This window comes from Salvelinus alpinus, chromosome 29 (assembly GCF_045679555.1).
Source record: "Salvelinus alpinus chromosome 29, SLU_Salpinus.1, whole genome shotgun sequence".
In the NCBI taxonomy this organism is placed as follows: domain Eukaryota; kingdom Metazoa; phylum Chordata; class Actinopteri; order Salmoniformes; family Salmonidae; genus Salvelinus; species Salvelinus alpinus.
In genome coordinates this window covers 38,891,087-38,904,337 of record NC_092114.1, presented here as the reverse complement: position 1 = coordinate 38,904,337, position 13,251 = coordinate 38,891,087, and the positions used below count along the sequence as shown (strand labels likewise).

At 46.1% G+C, this 13,251-nt stretch overlaps 1 pseudogene; it reads right to left on the bottom strand.

Moving 5' to 3' along the window:
* Positions 1 to 13,251, bottom strand: part of LOC139558478 (pyruvate dehydrogenase E1 component subunit alpha, somatic form, mitochondrial-like) — a 28,741-nt pseudogene that overhangs the window by 13,142 nt on the left and 2,348 nt on the right.

Genomic DNA, 13,251 nt, shown 5'->3' with positions numbered 1-13,251 from the left:
CGACTGGTGCTTCAGCCTCATCAAGCAGTGCTTCAGAAAGACCAGAGTGAACACTTTGTCTGAGATTGCTGGTGTTGTGAAGGACAGCACGGTGACAGGGGTCAACATCCCACAGCTGGTTGGACTGTCAGCCTATTGAAAATGGCGTCGACAGACAGGGCTGCTGTGCTTCTAGTTCTTAGGAAACTTTGCAGTATTTTGTTTTTTAATGTATTATTTCTTACATTATTAGCCCAGAAATGTTTTTGTGTTATTTAGATTTGTGTGTATTGGATATATGTTGTGAAATTGTTAGGTATTACTTGTTAGATATTACTGCACTGTCAGAGCTAGAAACACAAGCATTTCGCTACACCCGCAATAACATCTGCAAAACACGTATGTGACCAATAAAATGCGATTTGATTTGGAGGATGGTACGGTGCTGGTGGAAAGCTATGGCTGGCAACAACACCTGACTCTGTACTTCAGGCCGCTGCCACAGATCAAGCAGTACCAGCACTTCAGTTGAATATCATTTTCATTGCATTGTATGAGGTTATTCTTATCTAAACTTGGGAGGTGAATTTGTTATGCAAGGTTGTAATGTCTTAATTTTTTTTATTTACTGTTTTACAGCTTCAATGCTCTGGAGCCTGGTGTTGTTGTCGCCAAGGAGCAACACTGACATTCTTCCTCTCATAGATGGTCTGCCTGTACCAGCACCACCTGGACTGGACACAGCTAGACAAACTTATCTTTTTGAGAAGATCAGGTAGTTTTGCAATGAAGAGGCTATGGACATCACATGCCCTGCGCCAAAGTCAAGGGCAGGACTGAAACAGGCTCTCCGAGTATAGATTCCCTTGTTCATCTGTGGTTCAGACGGACCAGTTCATCACTGGGGGCCAGTTCCCAGTCATCAGCACTATCTGCAGTGCCTCTATTCACACAACTCTCTCCTAACACACATGTCATATGTTGCTGCTACTATTTAAAAAAAAAAAAAATGTATCCTGCTGCTCAGCCACTTTACCCCTGATTGTATGCATATAACTACCTCATCTATCACCAATATCACTGATATCATTATTGTTCTTGTACATACTGTATATTATTTTGTTCTTTCTCTACTGGCATTGACACTTGTTTTTTCTTTATATTGACACTATCTATTTTTGATATTGCTGCTATGCAAGTAACCATTTCGCTGTACTGTTTACACCTTCTGAGAAATACCAGTCAATTTAGACAAGTGTGTTTGGGTAAGCGTCATCTAATATTTTTATCTGGACACTTTCTGTTTACCTGGAATTTTTCCTTATTGTAGGCTACTACCACTTTTAGTCTTAATCTTCACTACACTACTCACTGTTTAGCACATGACCTCACATGTGAATCCTTAAAGAGATGTGTGGGGCTGGCTTAAAAGGGTGTGAACTATGCTGAATGGGTGTAGACAAAGAAGAGCTTTCCGGTAGGTGTACCAAACATTCAAGGGCCATTTTCTCAAAAGTGGGGTTATCAACTTTCAAAGCAGAATTAATTTCCCATTTTTCCGCAACTGCAGTGTATGATATACCATTTTGTAGCTCTGTCTGTGCTTTTATCCAATGTAAAAAACACAATTTCAAATGTTGCTACATTAGACCGAATCAAGGCTGTCGGTCACATAACGCGAACATCTAACAACCCAAAGGTTGCGTGTTTGAATCTCATCACGGAAAACTTTACCATTTTAACTAATTAGCAATTTTGCAACTACTTGCTACTTTGTAACTGCTTAGCATGTTAGCTAACTCGTCCCTGAACCTTAATCTTAACCCTAACTGTAGCCTAGCTAACGTTAGTCACTAGCTAACGTTACGAATGGATAACGGACATCCCAAAATTAATACATACCAATACGAAATGTAACATTTTACACTGTCACGGATTTACATGTACTATGTTACGTCTAGCTCTGAGTCCAGGTTGCTCTGTCTGGCAAGTACTGGTCAAATCAACAATGAAAGATGTTCAGAATCAACACTATCTCAGTGTGTCTTCCCCTCTGAAGTGGTACCTCAAGAGTGGAACCGGATTTTTGGTTGATTCACAACAGTCAACAAAACAGGACAAAGAGCTTACTTATCTTTTGTGAAGTATATAAACACAGCAGTTTGATAGGTATAGTTTTTTTTTTAAACATCTGAAAAGTCTTCAGCCTTACTTTGACTCATTCTGCACATCCACAATGAAAACACCACTCTACTGTTCCTGTAGAAAAGCTTTAATCCCAATGATTGAATGATATGAGAATTGTGAAGAGTTGTTTACCAGTGCATTTCTAGGTAGCTCCCTTGTTGTTTTCATTCCATTCTATGGAGCAGAAAAACAGGGAAGGTGACACAATGGGATGGCACACCATCCATTCACACCTCCCGCCCTGTTTGTAGGCCATCAGGCTGAAGCACTATCTTTCTGCCTTCAGCTTGCAAATGGGGGATAAAAGAATGAGAACAACCCTGAGAACCACCAGTCAAGCCCCTCCCAAGAAATCAGTTATTGACCAGACCTCACTGATTCAAACACACAAGTGATCTGAGCAAACTTGAACTATCCCTGAATGAAAATTTAAGCTACACTCGAAAATAAGATGTACACGTGAAACCAGTAAAATAAAACATTGGTGCTTTTCTACATTACCTGGTATCTTACATTTGTTTTGTATACCTGTGTGTCTGAGACATGCAGTATGCTGCAAAACAGATGGTTCTCTTTGGGAGTATACATTTTACATATTTAGCAGATGCTATTATTCAGAGATATTTACCATAGTGAGTGCATACATTTTCTTACTGCTCCCCCATGGGAATCAAACCCACAACCCTGGCGTTGCAAGTGCCATGCTCTACCAACTGAGCCACACAGGACAAATTAATATTAATCTCATTCAATTTGGTGATAACTAATGAAGCTCTTATCTGTGGCTGTGGGTGTAACCAGGGTCCTTTAGAGCTTCAGTAACATTCTCTTCCAACACTGCTATTTAGACCCATTAAAATAGCAGTGTTGGGGAAGCTACTCTGAAAATATAGTTTACCAAGCTACCAATGACTTCACACTGGAAGAAGTTAATCTACACTAAAGCTACCCTTAAGAAAGATATTGTTGACTTAACTTTGAAAAAGTAGTTTACTACATCCAAACTACTTTGTGATAAATTATCGTATCTAAATCTGACATTTCATAGACTACAAATTGCAAGAACAGATCACTCTGGCACCAATGTTAACAGAATGTGTAATTTAGCCTATTTAACACAAAAACTATGTTTCAAGTGAGAACTAGGCAGGTCTGATGCTGAAAAAGAAAGGAAATTCTTATCTACTCCATCCACATTTCCTTTTCTTTTTTTGCAAAAAAAGTAGTGTGTTGTTCCAGTAGTTAGAAAAAGTAATTAACTACTGAAAAGACTACCAAGATTAGCTTTTTGTTCAACTACCACCAAGCTACTGCAAAATGTAGTTAAATTACTAGTTGAACTAGACATAGCTCCTTACATTGTAAAATAGTTACTCTTTGAAAAATCTTTAGTGAACTGTGTCTGTTCCTTGAACACTCCAAAATCGGAGTGTTCTACACCTTGGAGTAACCATCTAAGGGAAGTGTCCACTTCTATTCAGATGCTAATCACCGTTCTTGGATGCTGCCTTCCTTTCTAGAGTATGAATGCATAATTACTCAGCTGTTTTGAAGGCCTGGACACATTTGTACAAACCGTGCAGCACTACATACACTTCATCGCACTATATAATTTAAGTATCAATTAGTTCTAAATTAGAATTAGAGTTTGAGCCCATGGTTCAGACACATGGCTGGATTCGTGGACCTTAATATATTCCTGTACTTAAAAGCACTTTCAATAGAGATTCTTCATTGTGCATGCTTTTTAGGAGTAGGTTTAATCTGTGTCTAGGGAAATTAACCCTTAAAATGCACTCTAGGCTTTTCAATTTGAGAGATACACTATTTTTGCTGGCATTAGGACAGAGCCCTGTTTTAAATACAGGGTTGTCAAAACAACATCACATAGAGTAGGGCCAACCAAACTGAGGGCCCCTGGTGTTTGATTTGAAGTCAGATGCGGTCTCAATTTACTGTTCGAAGTTTAAAAAATGTAATACTCAAGATGTCTTGCCCATGTGGTTGCTGTGCCCCCCAATCAAATCTCACTTAGGGGTGATTTTTTTAATGTATTTATTTATTTTATTTCACCTTTATTTAATCTCAGGTTTAAGTTGAGAACAAGTTCTCATTTACAATTGCGACCTGGCCAAGATAAAGCAAAGCAGTTCGACACATACAACAACACAGAGTTACACATGGAGTAAAACAAACATACAGTCAATAATACAGTACAAAAATAAGTCTATATACAATGTGTGTCACGATCGTCTTTAGGTGAACGAGAGGACCAAGGCGCAGCGTGATATAGATACATCTTTTATTTTGAGAAGATGAAACGAACACGAACACTAATACACACTAAACAAAAACAACAAACGACGTGAAGCTACAAACGAAAGTGCAGACACAAGCTACTAACGTCAAACATAGACAATTACCCACAACCTACCTAATGCCTATGGCTGCCTTAAATATGGCTCCCAATCAGAGACAACGATAGACAGCTGTCTCTAATTGAGAACCAATCCAGGCAACCATAGACTTACCTAAACACAACCCCATGAACTCTACAAAACCCCCTATACAATACAAACACCCTAGACTAGACAAAAAACCCACAAACATCCCCCATGTCACACCCTGACCTAAAATAATAAAGAAAACAAAGATAACTAAGGCCAGGGCGTGACAGTACCAAAGGTGCGGACTCCGGCCGCAAAACCTGACACAGAAGGGGAGGGTCCGGGTGGGCCTTCTTACGGCGGCGGCTCGGGTGCGGGACGTGGCCCCCACTTCACCATAGTCACTACCCGCTTTGGTGGCGCCTCTGGAGCGGCGACCCTGTCAGCGAGTCCTGGACTGAATACCATCCTAGAGGGCAGCTCCGGACTGAGGGGCAGCTCCTGACTGAGGGGCAGCTCCTGACTGAAGGGCAGCTCCTGACTGAAGGGCAGCTCCTGACTGGCGGACGGCTCTGGCAGATCCTGGCTGGCGGGCGGCTCTGGCAGATCCTGGCTGGCGGGCGGCTCTGGCAGATCCTGGCTGGCGGGCGGCTCTGGCAGATCCTGGCTGGCGGGCGGCTCTGGCAGATCCTGGCTGGCGGGCGGCTCTGGCAGAACCTGGCTGGCGGGCGGCTCTTGCAGATCCTGGCTGGCGGGCGGCTCTGGCAGATCCTGGCTGGCGGGCGGCTCTGGCAGATCCTGGCTGGCGGGCGGCTCTGGCTGCTCCTGACTGGCGGGCGGCTCTGGCTGCTCCTGACTGGCGGGCGGCTCTGGCTGCTCCTGACTGGCGGGCGGCTCTGGCTGCTCCTGACTGGCGGACGGCTCTGGCTGCTCCTGACTGGCGGGCGGCTCTGGCTGCTCCTGACTGGCGGGCGTCTGGCGGCTCCTGACTGGCGGGCGGCTCTGGCGGCTCCTGACTGGCGGACGGCTCTGAAGGCTCAGGACAGACGGGTGGCTTTGAAGGCTCAGGACAGACGGGCGGCTCAGACGGTGCTGGGCAGACGGGCAGCGCAGGCGGCGCTTGGCAGACGGACAGCTCAGACGGCGTTGGGCAGACGGGCAGTGCAGGCGACGCTGGGCAGACGGACAGCTCAGACAGCGCTGGGCAGACGGCAGACTCTGGCCGGCTGAGGCGCACAGTAGGCCTGGTGCATGGTGCCGGAACTGGTGGTACGGGCTAAGGACACGTACCTCAAGGCTAGTGCGGGGAGCAGCAACAGGACGCACAGGGCTCTGGAGACGCACAGGAGGCTTGGTGCGTGGTGCCGGAACTGGTGGTACCGGGCTGGAGACACGCACCATAGGGTGAGTGCGTGGAGGAGGAACAGGGCTCTGGAGACGCACTGGAAGCCTGGTGCGTGGTGTAGGCACTGGTGGTACTGGGCTGGGGTGGGGAGGTGGCGCCGGATATACCGGACCGTGCAGGCGTACTGGCTCCCTTGAGCACCGAGCCTGCCCAACCTTACCTGGTTGAATGCTCCCCGTAGCCCGACCAGTGCGGGGAGGTGGAATAACCCGCACTGGGCTGTGTTGGCGAACCGGGGACACCATGCGTAAGGCTGGTGCCATGTATGCCGGCCCGAGGAGACGTACTGGAGACCAGGCGCGTTGAGCCGGCTTCATGGCACCTGGCTCAATGCCCAATCTAGCCCGGCCGATACGAGGAGCTGGAATGTACCGCACCGGGCTATGCACACGTACAGGAGACACTGTGCGCTTTACCGCATAACACGGTGTCTGCCCGTACTTTCGCTCTCCACGGTAAGCTCGGGGAGTTGGCGCAGGTCTCCTACCTGACTTCGCCACACTCCCTTGTAGCCCCCACCCCCCAATAAATTTTTGGGCTTGACTCTCGGGCTTCCTACCGCGTCGTCGTGCTGCCTCCATTCGCCGGTATCCCTCCTCACACTGCTCCAGAGAATCCCAGGCGGGCTCCGGCATTCTCCCTGGGTCGATCGCCCAACTGTCGATCTCCTCCCACGTAGTGTAGTCCAGACTCTGCTCCCATTGCCATTCCTCCTTGCGCTGCTCCTGCTGCCGCTTATCACGCTGCTTGGTCCTGGTATGGTGGGTAATTCTGTCACGATCGTCTTTAGGTGAACGAGAGGACCAAGGCGCAGCGTGATATAGATACATCTTCTTTTATTTTGAGAAGATGAAACGAACACTAATACACACTAAACAAAACAACAAACGACCGTGAAGCTACAAACGACAGTGCAGACACAAGCTACTAACGTCAAATATAGACAATTACCCACAACCTACCTAATGCCTATGGCTGCCTTAAATATGGCTCCCAATCAGAGACAACGATAGACAGCTGTCTCTGATTGAGAACCAATCCAGGCAACCATAGACTTACCTAAACACTTACACTGAACACAACCCCATGAACTCTACAAAACCCCCTATACAATACCAACACCCTAGACTAGACAAAAAACACACAAACATCCCCCATGTCACACCCTGACCTAAAATAATAAAGAAAACAAAGATAACTAAGGCCAGGGCGTGACAATGTGAGCAAATGAGGTGAGATAAGGGAGGTAAAGGCAAGAAAAAGCCATGGTGGCGAAGTAAATACAATATAGCAAGTAAAACACTGAAATTGGAGATTTACAGTGGAAGAATGTGCAAAGTAGAAATAGAAATAATGGAGTGAAAAGGAGCAAAATAAATAAATAAATAAATACAGTAGAGGAAGAGGTAGTTGTTTGGGCTAAATTATAGATGGGCTATGTACAGGTGCAGTAATATGTGAGCTGCTCTGACAGCTGGTGCTTAAAGCTAGTGAGGGAGATAAGTGTTTCCAGTTTCAGAGATTTTTGTAGTTCGTTCCAGTCATTGGCAGCAGAGAACTGGAAGGAGAGGCGGCCAAAGGAGGAATTGGTTTTGGGGGTGACCAGAGAGATATACCTGCTGGAGCGCGTGCTACAGGTGGGTGCTGCTATGATGACCAGCGAGCTGAGATAAGGGGGGACTTTACCTAGCAGGGTCTTGTAGATAACCTGGAGCCAGTGGGTTTGGCGACGAGTATGAAGCGAGGGCCAGCCAACGAGAGCGTAAATGACATCGCCTAAGTCGAGGATCGGTAGGAAGGTCAGTTTTACGAGGGTATGTTTGTCAGCATGAGTGAAGGATGCTTTGTTGCGAAATATGAAGCCAATTCTAGATTTAACTTTGGATTGGAGATGTTTGATGTGAGTCTGGAAGGAGAGTTTACAGTCTAACCAGACACCTAGGTATTTGTAGTTATCCACATATTCTAATTCAGAACCGTCCAGAGTAGCTGGACGGGCGGGCAGGTGCAGTCAGCGATCGGTTGAAGAGCATGCATTTAGTTTTACTTGTATTTAAGAGCAGTTGGAGGCCACGGAAGGAGAGTTGTATGGCATTGAAGCTCATCTGGAGGGTTGTTAACACAGTGTCCAAAGAAGGGCCAGAAGTATACAGAATGGTGTCGTCTGCGTAGAGGTGGATCAGAGACTCACCAGCAGCAAGAGTGACATCATTGATGTATACAGAGAAGAGAGTCGGCCCAAGAATTGAACCCTGTGGCACCCCCATAGAGACTGCCAGAGGTCCGGACAACAGGCCCTCCGATTTGACACACTGAACTCTATCAACTCTAACCAGGCGAGGCAATCATTTGAGAAACCAAGGCTATCGAGTCTGCCGATGAGGATGTGGTGATTGACAGAGTCGAAAGCCTTGGCCAGGTCAATGAATACGGCTGCACAGTATTGTTTCTTATCGATGGTGGTTAAGATATCGTTTAGGAGTACTTCCGGCACCGACCGAGATGGCCGCCTCGCTTCGCGTTCCTAGGAAACTATGCAGTATTTTGTTGTTTTATGTGTTATTCCTTTCATTGGTACCCCAGGTAATCTTAGGTTTCATTACATACAGTCGGGAGGAACTACTGAATATAAGAGCAACGTCAACTCACCATCGTTACAACCAGGAATATGACTCTCCCGAAGCGGATCTGGTGTTTTGCCTTCCACCCAATACAATGGATCTGATCCCAGCCGGTGACCCTAAACAACGACGCCGAAAAAGGGGCAAACGAGGCGGTCTCCTGGTCAGGCTTCGGAGACGGGCACATCGCGCTCCACTCCCTAGCATACTACTCGCCAATGTCCAGTCTCTTGACAACAAGGTTGATGAAATCCGAACACGGGTAACATTCCAGAGAGACATCAGGGATTGTAACGTTCTCTGCTTCACGGAAACATGGCTCACTCGAGAGACGCTAACCGAGTCGGTGCAGCCAGCTGGTTTCTTCACGCATCGCGCCGACAGAAACAAACATCTTTCTGGTAAGAAGAGGGGCGGGGGTGTATGCCTTATGATCAACGAGACGTGGTGTGATCATAACAACGTACAGGAACTCAAGTCATTCTGTTCACCAGATTTAGAATTCCTCACAATCAAATGTCGACCGCATTATCTACCAAGGGAATTCTCTTCGATTATAATCACAGCCGTATATATTCCCCCCCAAGCAGACACATCGATGGCCCTGAACGAACTTTATCTGACTCTTTGTAATCTGGAAACCACACACCCTGAGGCTGCATTCATCGTAGCTGGGGATTTTAACAAAGCTAATCTGAAAACAAAACTCCCTAAATTCTATCAGCATATCGATTGTGCTACCAGGGCTGGTAAAACCTTGGATCATTGTTATACTAACTTCCGCGACACATATAAGGCCCTCCCCCGCCCTCCTTTCGGAAAAGCTGACCACGACTCCATTTTGTTGCTTCCAGCCTACAAACAGAAACTAAAACAGCAAGCTCCCGCGCTCAGGTCTGTTCAACGCTGGTCCGACCAATCTGATTCCACGCTTCAAGACTGCTTCGATCACGTGGATTGGGATATGTTCCGCATTGCGTCCAACAACAACATTGACGTATATGCTGATTCGGTGAGCGAGTTCATTAGAAAGTGCATTGACGATGTCGTACCCACAGCAACGATTAAAACATTCCCAAACCAGAAACCGTGGATTGATGGCAGCATTCGCGTGAAACTGAAAGCACGAACCACTGCTTTTAACCAGGGCAAGGTGACCGGAAACATGACCGAATACAAACAGAGTAGCTATTCCCTCCGCAAGGCAATCAAACAAGCTAAGTCCCAGTATAGAGACAAAGTAGAGTCGCAATTCAACAGCTCAGACACAAGAGGTATGTGGCAGGGTCTACAGTCAATCACGGATTACAAAAAGAAAACCAGCCCCGTCGCGGACCAGGATGTCTTGCTCCCAGACAGACTAAATAACTTTTTTGCTCGCTTTGAGGACAATACAGTGCCACTGACACGGCCCGCTACCAAAACCTGCGGGCTCTCCTTCACTGCAGCCGAGGTGAGTAAAACATTTAAACGTGTTAACCCTCGCAAGGCTGCAGGCCCAGACGGCATTCCCAGCCGCGTCCTCAGAGCATGCGCAGACCAGCTGGCTGGTGTGTTTAAGGACATATTCAATCAATCCTTATCCCAGTCTGCTGTTCCCACATGCTTCAAGAGGGCCACCATTGTTCCTGTTCCCAAGAAAGCTAAGGTAACTGAGCTAAACGACTACCGCCCCATAGCACTCACTTCCGTCATCATGAAGTGCTTTGAGAGACTAGTCAAGGACCATATCACCTCCACCCTACCTGACACCCTAGACCCACTCCAATTTGCTTACCGACCCAATAGGTCCACAGGCGACGCAATCGCAACCACACTGCACACTGCCCTAACCCATCTGGACAAGAGGAATACCTATGTGAGAATGCTGTTCATCGACTACAGCTCAGCATTTAACACTATAGTACCCTCCAAACTCGTCATCAAGCTCGAGACCCTGGGTCTCGACCCCGCCCTGTGCAACTGGGTCCTGGACTTCCTGACGGGCCGCCCCCAGGTGGTGAGGGTAGGTAACAACATCTCCACCCCGCTGATCCTCAACACTGGTGCGTTCTGAGCCCTCTCCTGTACTCCCTGTTCACCCACGACTGCGTGGCCATGCACGCCTCCAACTCAATCATCAAGTTTGCGGACGACACTACAGTGGTAGGCTTGATTACAAACAACGACGAGACGGCCTACAGGGAGGAGGTGAGGGCCCTCGGAGTGTGGTGTCAGGAAAATAACCTCACACTCAACGTCAACAAAACAAAGGAGATGATTGTGGACTTCAGGAAACAGCAGAGGGAGCACCCCCCTATCCACATCGACGGGGCAGTAGTGGAAAGTAGTGGAGTAGCAGTAGTGGAGAAGGTGGAAAGATTTAAGTTCCTCGGTGTACACATCAAGGACAAACTGAATTGGTCCACCCACACAGACAGCGTTGTGAAGAAGGCGCAGCAGCGCATATTCAACCTCAGGAGGCTGAAGAAATTCGGCTTGTCACCAAAAGCACTCACAAACTTCTACAGATGCACAATCGAGAGCATCCTGTCGGGCTGTATCACCGCCTGGTACGGCAACTGCTCCGCCCACAACCGTAAGGCTCTCCAGAGGGTAGTGAGGTCTGCACAACGCATCACCGGGGGCAAACTACCTGCCCTCCAGGACACCTACACCACCCGATGTCACAGGAAGGCCATAAAGATCATCAAGGACAACAACCACCCGAGCCACTGCCTGTTCACCCCGCTATCATCCAGAAGGCGAGGTCAGTACAGGTGCATCAAAGCAGGGACCGAGAGACTGAAAAACAGCTTCTATCTCAAGGCCATCAGACTGTTAAACAGTCACCACTAACATTTGGTGGCCGCTGCCAACATACTGACTCAACTCCAGCCACTTAATAATGGGAATTGATGGAAATTATGTAAAAATGTATCACTAGCCACTTTAAACAATGCCACTTAATATAATGTTTACATACTCATCTCATATGTATATGTATATACTGTACTGTATATCATCCACTGCATCTTGCCATCTTTATGTAATACATGTATCACTAGCCACTTTAAACTATGCCACTTTATGTTTACATACCCTACATTACCCATCTCATATGTATAGACTGTACTCTATACCATCTACTGCATCTTGCCTATGCCGTTCTGTACCATCACTCATTCATATATCTTTATGTACATATTCTTTATCCCTTTACACTTGTGTGTATAAGGTAGTAGTTGTGGAATTGTTAGGTTAGATTACTTGTTGGTTATTACTGCATTGTCGGAACTAGAAGCACAAGCATTTCGCTACACTCGCATTAACATCTGCTAACCATGTGTATGTGACAAATAAAATTTGATTTGATTTGATTTAGGACCTTGAGCATGGCTGAGGTGCACCCATGCACCATTTGCCTGATGAGCTTCCCTGATGTTTTCCTGAACTTTCCAATACCATTTCAGATACTTACTACTGTAAATAGAAATTGTTACACCTTTCCCATATTCAAGTAATTTAAAAAATATTCAAGTTATTATCCATATGATCTGTATGAATGTTTTTTTTAATGCATCTTTAATACCGGTAATCAGAATGTGCTATAGGTATCAAGTTATATGGCTGCAATTTGATTCATGTTTGAAGTGTGATTTTATGATTGCTTACTAAAAAGCTATTGTTTAAAGCCCCTAAAAAGCTAAATACATCATAACTATTTGTTCAGCCCAGGGCCCACCACTCAGATTATATTTTGGCCCACCAAGCCCAAAAGTTTAAGCACCCCTTAGAGCAATGCAGCTTTTGTTTTATACACAGCCACAAACAGTCAGTTAATGCAAGGTGCCTGAGGGACCAAATGAATACATATAGAAAGCCTATCCCAAGTTGTATTAGGTATTCCAAATGAAGTCACAACATTTAAGCCATAACAGTAATTGTTCATGGTATTCATAGAATGTGAAAGGAGGGAGAGAGGGTCTCGCTCAACAAACGCAAAGGAGGAAAATAAGTTTCCATAGTCATGAACGCTCATATTGTATTTCCACACTACTCTGCTTGCGTCGCCAGTTGTCAAGTGGGGCTGTTGCCAAGGATGGCTCGCCAGTGAAAGAAATTACGCGTCGCGGTGGAGAGAGCTTCCCTAGCAACCACTTCTCTGCTGGCCAAATCATCATGTGACACGGCTCATGCGCCGAATGCTTTGGTGACTCAGAGACGTCTTCCTCTGAGTGAGCTCTGTGAACTGAGGGTGGGGTGTGAGCATGCAACTTCAGCAGCAAGGCCTATTTGTCAAGTCCTGAGAAAGCACAAAGGACACTCTGTTCTCTGTTGGAAGCCTGATTAGATCACACCACAATGGCCAACTCAAGTTATCCCTTAGATATCTCAGTTTGTGGTTCATAGGCCTATTGACCTGTCATGCTATAGACATTTAAGGTTGCGGCAAGATAACAATGTAACGTTATATGTCTTTGTAGTTTGGAGACTAAATCAATTCTGCATATATGGTCGTTGCACTTGTGTCTTAAACAACTACCCACAATCACAATCATTTCCCCACAATCATATAACGTTTAGCCTACAGTTACTTGAATCTTCTTTCTTTGAAACATTTTATTTGACATTTTCAATACATCACAAATACTCATCTTCTGATAATAATCTTTATTCAGTAACAGCTCAA